Source organism: Mustela nivalis (assembly GCF_964662115.1).
Source record: "Mustela nivalis genome assembly, contig: HAP1_SCAFFOLD_2029, whole genome shotgun sequence".
In the NCBI taxonomy this organism is placed as follows: Eukaryota; Metazoa; Chordata; class Mammalia; order Carnivora; family Mustelidae; genus Mustela; species Mustela nivalis.
In genome coordinates, this window is record NW_028134635.1 from 23,290 (window position 1) to 32,018 (window position 8,729).

Here is an 8,729-nt window from a genome sequence, read left to right on the forward strand (position 1 = left end):
TGTTAAGTAACTGCAATTTCCCATGGAACTATCCACCACAGGTTTGGCTATAATCAGGAGTTGGGCCTTGATATCAGAGGGATTTGAGGCAGTATCATTTTAGGTTAATCATTATATCTGAAATTTCCAAAAACTTCAACTGATGAAACTTTGATTATAAACCTATAAATATAACAATAAATCTACAGTATTCAAATTATTTTCATAGAAATACACAAACAAAGCATCAACTGATTAATATTTAAATGTTACAAAATACTGAACTGAAAGAATTTGGTCATATAACAACGTGTAAGAAGTAGAGCTTAGGTTTAGGTTAGAAGTCAGGATGCATTTGGGACTCAGTTAAGAAATTGAATGGAGGGACGCCTGGGTGGCTCAGTGGGTTAAGCCACTGCCTTCGGCTCAGGTCATGATCCCAGGGTCCTGGGACCGAGCCCCAAATCAGGCTCTCTGCTCAGCAGGGAGACTGCTTCCTCCTCTCTCTCTGCCTGCCTCTCTGCCTGCTTGTCATCTCTCTCTGTCAAATAAATAAATAAAATCTTAAAAAAAAAGAAATTGAATGGATGTCTGACTATCTTATAGGTTTGCTAAAAATCAGTGACTTTGTGTTCACGTGTGGCTATGCGGGAATTTTTAACTTTCTCTAAGAAGTTATTAGATTGATTATATAATGGCAGTAAAGGATGGGGAAAAGCAAAGTACAAACCCCATAAAGACAAAGACACTGAGTATGAGAAAAGAGTAATAGATAAGAAGAATCAATGCATTTGAGGAAAATGGGAATTGAAATACACAATGATTGTTGATTTTTTTAGATGCAGAAATCAAAACTAGCTTGCAAGAAGGAAATAACAGAAGACATGTTGTGAAAAGGCAGTAACGTGGAATAAAGGAGTAGGGAGAGCATATCAGGTAATTTGGATAGGAAGGAGTTAGGAGATAACTGCTTGATAAATTTTATATGGCCCACTTAAATGCACAGATTTCTCTTCTTTAATTTATATGGAGAACAGGGTGTCGTTTCTCTTCCCTTTCAGAGCACCCGAGGTGTACTCTTTCAGACTGAAAACCTGAAAAGCTCAGGACTCAGTTGCTTAAGCACAGCTGAGAGGACATATTTCAATTAAGATTTACAGTTTGCTGTAGGTAGTAGACTGTCAAAAGTGGTTTAACCATATTTTTCATTTAACAAGAAGACTACAGAGAGTGTTTTCTGGTGTTGGTTCAGAGTCTTAAGAAAGTCAAGTGAACTATCTTAGAGGTTTTCATGGCTTTTTATTCACAGTTGCAAAAATTGCTGTTGGAGTTCTCACTATTAAGCCCACATTTCTGGCAGAAAGATAGAGGTAAAAGAGAATGATATCTTGTACGACTGATACTTTGTCATATGGTTACAATGTAACTAGAAAAGAGACAATAAAATATTTGATGTTGTTTTAAGTTTCCTTGTTGTCAATCCCTCAGTGCTTTCTGATACTAAAGGAAAAAGTAGATGGATATTGACCTGGCAACTATCAACACCTGTCAGTCTCTCTTGGATAACCAATATCTCTATAATCTCTTCTTCCCAGTAAAAAAAAAATAAAATATATTCATAAACCACACTTTGCCATCTCAAGTTACTGCACCAAGATAAAATTACAATGATTTTCAGTTGTTCCAAATGGACAGAATACCCTTCCTTATGATATCATGTCTTATAAGATAGATAATTGGCTTGCTACCAATATACCCAGATGAGACTGTGGAAGAGACAATAAAAAAATAATAATATTTATTTATTCCTTGGGTTGACCCTGTTTACACAGATGCATTACTATTAGAAAAGGTTGGTTTGGGACATTGGAATGAATTTACTTAATGGGTCTGTATGTAATTGGGTTGGAGAAAATTTTTAATTTCTACAAAAATTATTAGAATTCTATCTTATTCCCTTTTGATAATTTTCACATGTTAACAAAGCCAACGTTTTTGTCTAGCAGACAAGATCTTAAATCCTAACAAAACTCAATTTTTTCCTTTTTTTTTTAAGTTTGAGAGCCTCATGTTCTCTCATGCTGCTTTAAATACAACTCAAAAAAACAAAAGGAGCTAAATGGGGCAGTAAGCCCAGACTTTTTATTTTAATTTATTTATCTTATTTTTAATTAAAAAATTAAAGATTGTATTTATTTATTTGAGAGAGAGAGAGCATGAGTGGGGCAGGGGGATGTAGCTGCAGAGAGAGACTGAGAAGTATACTCCCTAATGAGCAGGAAGCCCGATATGGGGCTCGATCCCAGGATACTGACTGAGATCATGACCAGAGACAAAGGCAGATACATGTGCAAAATCCCTTTTTTTCTGGGAAACAATACTTTACAAGAGATGTTTGAAAAAGTACTGGGGAAACAACTTTAATCAGAGATACACAAATTTAATTGACTTCTGTAAAGCTACAGGGATCCAAATGATGGGAATCCCAGGCCGTTTAGGTTGTGGACCACAGAGTATTCTTCTCTGTAATATTTTATTTTCTTCCATGTCTACTAACTCCAGTCCAAGTTCACTGATCTCTTTTTAGATAGTGCAAAACATGGCAAAGAATACCAAACAAGTGCCCAATATTCTACATTTATTACATCATTTCTAACATATAGAAGTGTGTTACCAAGGCTGGTTCTGTGAACAAACCTAGTTATGCTAAAGTGTGTTTTGTTCTCCAAAAATTAAATTCATGATTATCACACAATTATAAAATACTTGTGTCAAGAATTTTTATTCAAAAATTAATAAGAGAAGCAGATATTAAAACTAGTTCACATGGTTATTTGGGATATAAGCAGAGTTGTGCAGCAGAAGTGCTCTGGGCCCATAATTTGGGTTATAGAATTTATGTTTTCTAATGAAAAATCACTAACTTGCATTATTGTTAACAAGAATCCTGTGCATTACCATCAGTTTTCTCCATTATAACCTCTTGCTCTACAGTTTGTAAATAACTTTGTCAATAGCAAGCTAATAAACGGGGTGACTCCAATGGATTGAGATAATCTCCAGGGTTTCTGCTACATAATGAACAGGACTCCATTGAAAGGACACCTAAGAGTTTATTTTGCCCAAAAATTTGATCACTTTTTTCACTGTCCTTACCTATTTTCCAAACCTAGTTCTTTTCAGTCTACAGACAACCCTGTATCTGACTGACTTGTTAATTCTGGGAATGTCTTGCAGATTAATTTGCTTGCCCGAGGTGGTTCCTCTAATTGATGTCTAAGAACCCTAATTAGTTAAGAAAACTTTTTTTTTAACATTTTCATTGCTATTTATTATTATTATTATTATTATTATTATTGCTAATATCTCTATTATAAATAATTCACAAGGGCATCTTTCTGACAAAAGACAAAGAGCTGGCTACTAGTAGAAAAAGTACATTTGACTCTGTCAGTGAAAGTGGTAAAGGGATTTGAGAAAATAAGGCAAAGCAGTGGAATTATGTGTTAAAACTTTAAATATTATAGACACATTTACTTAATTTCTAATACTGCTTATAATTAAAAAAGATGTTTTCCATGAACCACGCATTACAGCAAATATATTGTTTATACAGATTAAATTTTCATCAAAAGGGACGCCTGGGTGGCTCAGTTGGTTAAGCAGCTGCCTTTGGCTCAGGTCATGATCCCAGCATCCTGGGATCGAGTCCCGCATCTGGCTCCTTGCTCGGCCGGAGCCTGCTTCTCCCTCTACCTCTGCCTGCCATTCTGTCTGCCTGTGCTTGCTCTCTCGCCCACTCTCTCTGATAAAGAAATAAAATCTTAAAATAAATAAATAAATTTTCATCAAAAAATTATAAGTGTATTTTTTTGTAGGATCATGATAAGCATTTTGCAGATGAGAAAAGTGAAATTTAGAAAAGTATGTCTCTTCAAATCCCTCATACAATATCTGGCCTAGATAGAAGGATATACTATCACAATTGAGGAAGATAATTGAGATTACTTAAAATGATAAACTTTACTGTATAGGGTTTTTTACAAGTTTGCCACAGATTCACATTTTTTAAAATATATATCTATTTGTGTAAAGAGAATGCACTGAGAAGTAAAAAGATAGTGATATATCAGTGCTACCAACTAATGGCTATAATATCATCACCTTATTTATGAACAATGAAACAGTGTGTAATATTTAAATAAATTTAAATAAATTCCTATTTATTTTATATATTTATAAATTTAAATGAATTCCTATTTATTTATTATTAAAGAAATTCCTCTAACAAACAGTATGTTTTGAAGGTTGCTAGCAGGAAAGTGTTGTACGACATGGAAGTAATCAGAAAATGTGATCTAAAATTCTGCTTTCAAGGGCGCCTGGGTGGCTCAGTGGGTTAAAATTCTGCTTTCAAGAAGCTATAACAGTAAGTACTGAGCATTAGCTATTATATGCTATGGATGAATAACTGAAATCTACATTTGAAACTATTGGTACACTATATGTTACCTAATTGAATTTTAAAAAGTTAATAAAAAAAACCACTATTTTATAAAACAATATTCCCAACAGGCTCTTTTGCTTTAAAATACTCACTTTGTTTCCTCTCCGAGAGAACACCAAATGGCGGATGACGCCGGTGCTGCGAGAGGGCCCGGAGGGCCCGGGGGCCCTGGAATGGGAGGCCGCGGCGGTTTCCGCGGTGGCTTCGGCAGCGGCATCCGGGGCCGGGGCGGGCCGGGGCCGTGGTCGGGGCCGGGGCCGAGGCCGCGGAGCTCGCGGGGGCAAGGCCGCGGACAAGGAGTGGATCCCCGTCACCAAGCTGGGCCGCCTGGTCAAAGACATGAAGATCAAGTCCCTGGAGGAGATCTATCTCTTCTCCCTGCCCATCAAGGAGTCTGAGATCATCGACTTCTTCCTGGGAGCCTCCCTCAAGGACGAGGTTTTGAAGATCATGCCTGTGCAGAAGCAGACGCGCGCGGGCCAGCGGACCAGGTTCAAGGCATTTGTCGCCATCGGAGATTACAATGGACACGTCGGTTTGGATGTCAAGTGTTCCAAGGAGGTAGCCACTGCCATCCGCGGAGCCATCATTCTGGCGAAGCTTTCCATTGTCCCTGTGCGGCGAGGCTACTGGGGGAACAAGATCGGCAAGCCCCACACTGTCCCGTGCAAGGTGACTGGCCGCTGTGGCTCTGTGCTGGTGCGTCTCATCCCCGCCCCCAGAGGCACTGGCATTGTCTCGGCCCCTGTGCCCAAGAAACTGCTGATGATGGCTGGTATTGACGACTGCTACACCTCGGCCAGGGGCTGCACTGCCACCCTAGGGAACTTTGCCAAGGCTACTTTCGATGCCATCTCCAAGACCTACAGCTATCTCACCCCTGATCTCTGGAAGGAGACTGTGTTCACCAAGTCTCCCTATCAGGAGTTCACGGACCATCTTGTGAAGACCCACACCAGAGTCTCTGTTCAGAGGACCCAGGCTCCAGCTGTGGCTACTACATAGTTTTATACAAGAAAAATAAACTGAACTAAAGCTTGAAAAAAAAATACTCACTTTGTAATGAGAGTCATTACTTTTGTCTAGCCAAATCTTATAGCACTGTTTATCCCTTCCCTGCTTTATCCCTTCCCAGTATCAATAAAGGCTCACTTGGGTTACCTAGAAGCCATGAGAAAGCTTGTAATAGATCTGGCTGGTTTTCACCAGCAATTTGACCACCATGTGCACAGGGAAGTCTATTGATAAAGGCTTTATTGCAATAAGTTGCAAATACATGGATGATTTTGAATTCTCTTTCTTGAGGTCTTGTTTCATGATAATAAATTTAGGGTGGCTTATTGGAATGGATGTTATTAACATATCTTCATAGTTATAAGCACATGGAATTGTAAAATAGATGAATGAATGTGGCATTACTGACAACTGTCCTCATTTTGAAATCAAATTACAGTGTACTAAGATGAGGAAGCAAAGCAGATTTGGGATTATGAGTGAAATAATTTTAAAAAGTATTAGGGGTATGATCGGACTATTGGGTAATTCAGTAGAAAAATGTCTACTGATTGAGATTCTGTGTTCCCTGATTTCAGAGAGAAGTTAAGATAAATAAGTAACACGAGGAGACTAGGAAGCCAAACATAAGTGATAATTTTGTGCCAGGGTGTGTATACATCTGTTTATCTTCTTGCTTTACCACTAAGGTTGCTCCTAGAGGAGAGTTTAAATATGTGTTGGAGCTAATCTCTGTGGATTACACAAGAAACCACATCCTACAGCTCTCCCTGAAACACCCCTTATGATTTCAATGTAATTTGGTTTTTGCATTTTTAGAAATAACAAAATACTTTGCAAACTCATCTACTTTATTACCATCACAAGTGAGTCAGCTGACTCCACATTTTAACACAGTGACAGTCACAGAGGAATGGAGGAATGAGTAGAGTTATCAATATATGTGCTTTTAAGAAGTATGACAGGGTAGCAGCTATTTCCAGGAACCAAAACATGGGTCAGCAGCTGTGCAGGAAAAGTGATGGAATAAATGACTCATTTCAGAGGAGTTCTATAACATATTAGTTCTATAATGTATCTTCAGCCCCCAATTACCCACTTTGATCTAAAGATAAGGATTTACAGTTAAGGTCCCATTTATGATTTGACTGGTAGGGTCTGAATCATGTTTACTATTGTTTTGACTATTACTTGAAACCTATAGTAGTACTTGGGATATGTGTTGTGTATTCTGTGAACATGTGCTATTTTTAGATTAGATAATTTCTGTCTCGAACCCCTGTTCATTTGTTTGTTTTTGTTTATTTGATAGTGGTTTCAGTAAATGGATATATCTGAAAAATTGCAAAGCCACTATTAAAACAAGTTATTATTATATATAGCATGGAATTGCACATTCCTCCTTTGAATCCGACAGAGCTTCACCATATCCTTAACAATTTGGGAAAAACATGCTATTATTTTTCTTTATAAAATTTCTCCTGTTAGGCTGTGATGGTTGTCATCAGCAGTAACTCCTCTGAAGGCTTTGTCAAAAGAGTTGAAAAAATTGGAAAGGTGTGTGAATGAAGCTGTTTGTTGAATATAAAGAAAAGAGCATTGAAATACAATTCACACTCTTACTTCTCCTTCTATGCTTTCAGATGTTTGTCATTTGAAAATTTTGCTTCTAGAAGAGATGTCCTATATAATTCTTACTTTAAGGAGCAAGTTGCTTTTATAATTTTTTTATTATTCTACCATTCCAGTATTTCCATTTAAATTAAATTCAATACCATTTAAAAAAAATCAAAAGTGCAGCCAGTATTCAATTCCTGGGCTAAATAATTTTAGAAAGCTTTGTGTTATTGAACCTACGGGGTTTTTATGTAGTTTTAACTCTTTCTTTCGGTGATTTTTCCCATTAGTCATGTAAGTGACTGCAATATAACAGACATTGAGGATAAAGAAGGACTGAATAGAACAATCCTTGGCCTCATGAAGTTGAGAATCTAGCAAGGGAGTCAAACAATTCAATCATTCAGAGACAATTTATTGAGTGCCTGGCCTAAGATGAGCACAACAAAACCCCAGCCCAGAGGAATCATTTTAATGGGAGAGATAGATAATAGGTAAGCCAACTTTAAAAAAAAAAACGTACTGATTTTTCTTTAATAGAGATGCATATTTGAACTAAATAAGCACATTTTTAAAAGAGCAGTGATTGAGAAGAGGTTTTTAAACTGAGTGGTCCAAAAGGGCCTCCCTGAAAAAGTCTGCTTTGAACAGATTTCTGAATAATATCAGCTAGGAAGCTGCGTAAAAATCTCAGGGATGGGTGATTTTTCCAGTCGAAAAACTGTAAAGGCTCCAAAGTCACAATAGAGCTATAAGTTTCTCTAATAAAGTAACTTCTGACAAAGAATGAGAAGAAATAACTAACCCAGGTTTGAAAGAAAAGGGACAGACTTTCTATGGAATTCATATTTAATTAAAGCTCTAAAGGACAAAAATACAATAGAGCAAAATTCTGGTCACGCTGATATACCTAACGAAAGTTCATAAACAAGCTTTGGGTAGCAAAGAGTGTGTGGGAATGTTGGTAAGAACAGTGGGGAAGAGTCATCCCTGAACATGTTCTTAAATGAAGCAATTCTTGGGTTGTTTTAAAGGGTAAATTGGAGTTTGCCTAAGTGATTAGAGAAGGATGCCTCAGCTTATGGAAGTTCAAAGCCATAAAGATGTGATAAACTACTGCAGATATTTTCATGTATATTTGTTGTTGCTTCTAGTAATGGTGATCTAAAAACTCCTACTTAAGACAACTAAAAATCCAGACAAAATAGCTTTTAAAGTTAAAAATATCAGAATGATTATAAAAATAAGTGAGGGATTACTGGGCCAAAATACGAAATACAATGAGAGCCTAGAGATATATGCCCTGAAGCCATTTTAGCTATGAGAGCATTTGAAACTGCTAAAACACACTGAGCTGTGTTGTTCATAGACTCTTGATACTAGAGAAACAAAATTCAAAATCCAGCAGCAATCAAATTTGAGGACTTTGGTACAACCCAAATTTAACTTGAGATCCCCAAAGCACAAGGAGAAGCAGAAATAAGACTATAGCCTACCTTGCCTTCTGTGTAAACTGAGAAAGTCAATCACTGAATTTGGAGTATGATTGTCTTGTAGAGTCTCAGATATAAGAGAAAATCCTACCAAGGAGGACCATACCATTATTATAGCT

At 37.1% G+C, this 8,729-nt stretch overlaps 1 pseudogene across 1 annotated transcript; it reads left to right on the top strand.

Moving 5' to 3' along the window:
- The first annotated feature begins 4,605 nt into the window (after positions 1-4,605).
- LOC309858212 (small ribosomal subunit protein uS5 pseudogene) lies at positions 4,606-5,535 on the top strand (annotated as a pseudogene). Its single transcript has one exon. The product of its transcript is annotated as a small ribosomal subunit protein uS5 pseudogene (transcript).
- Positions 5,536-8,729: the final 3,194 nt, after the last annotated feature.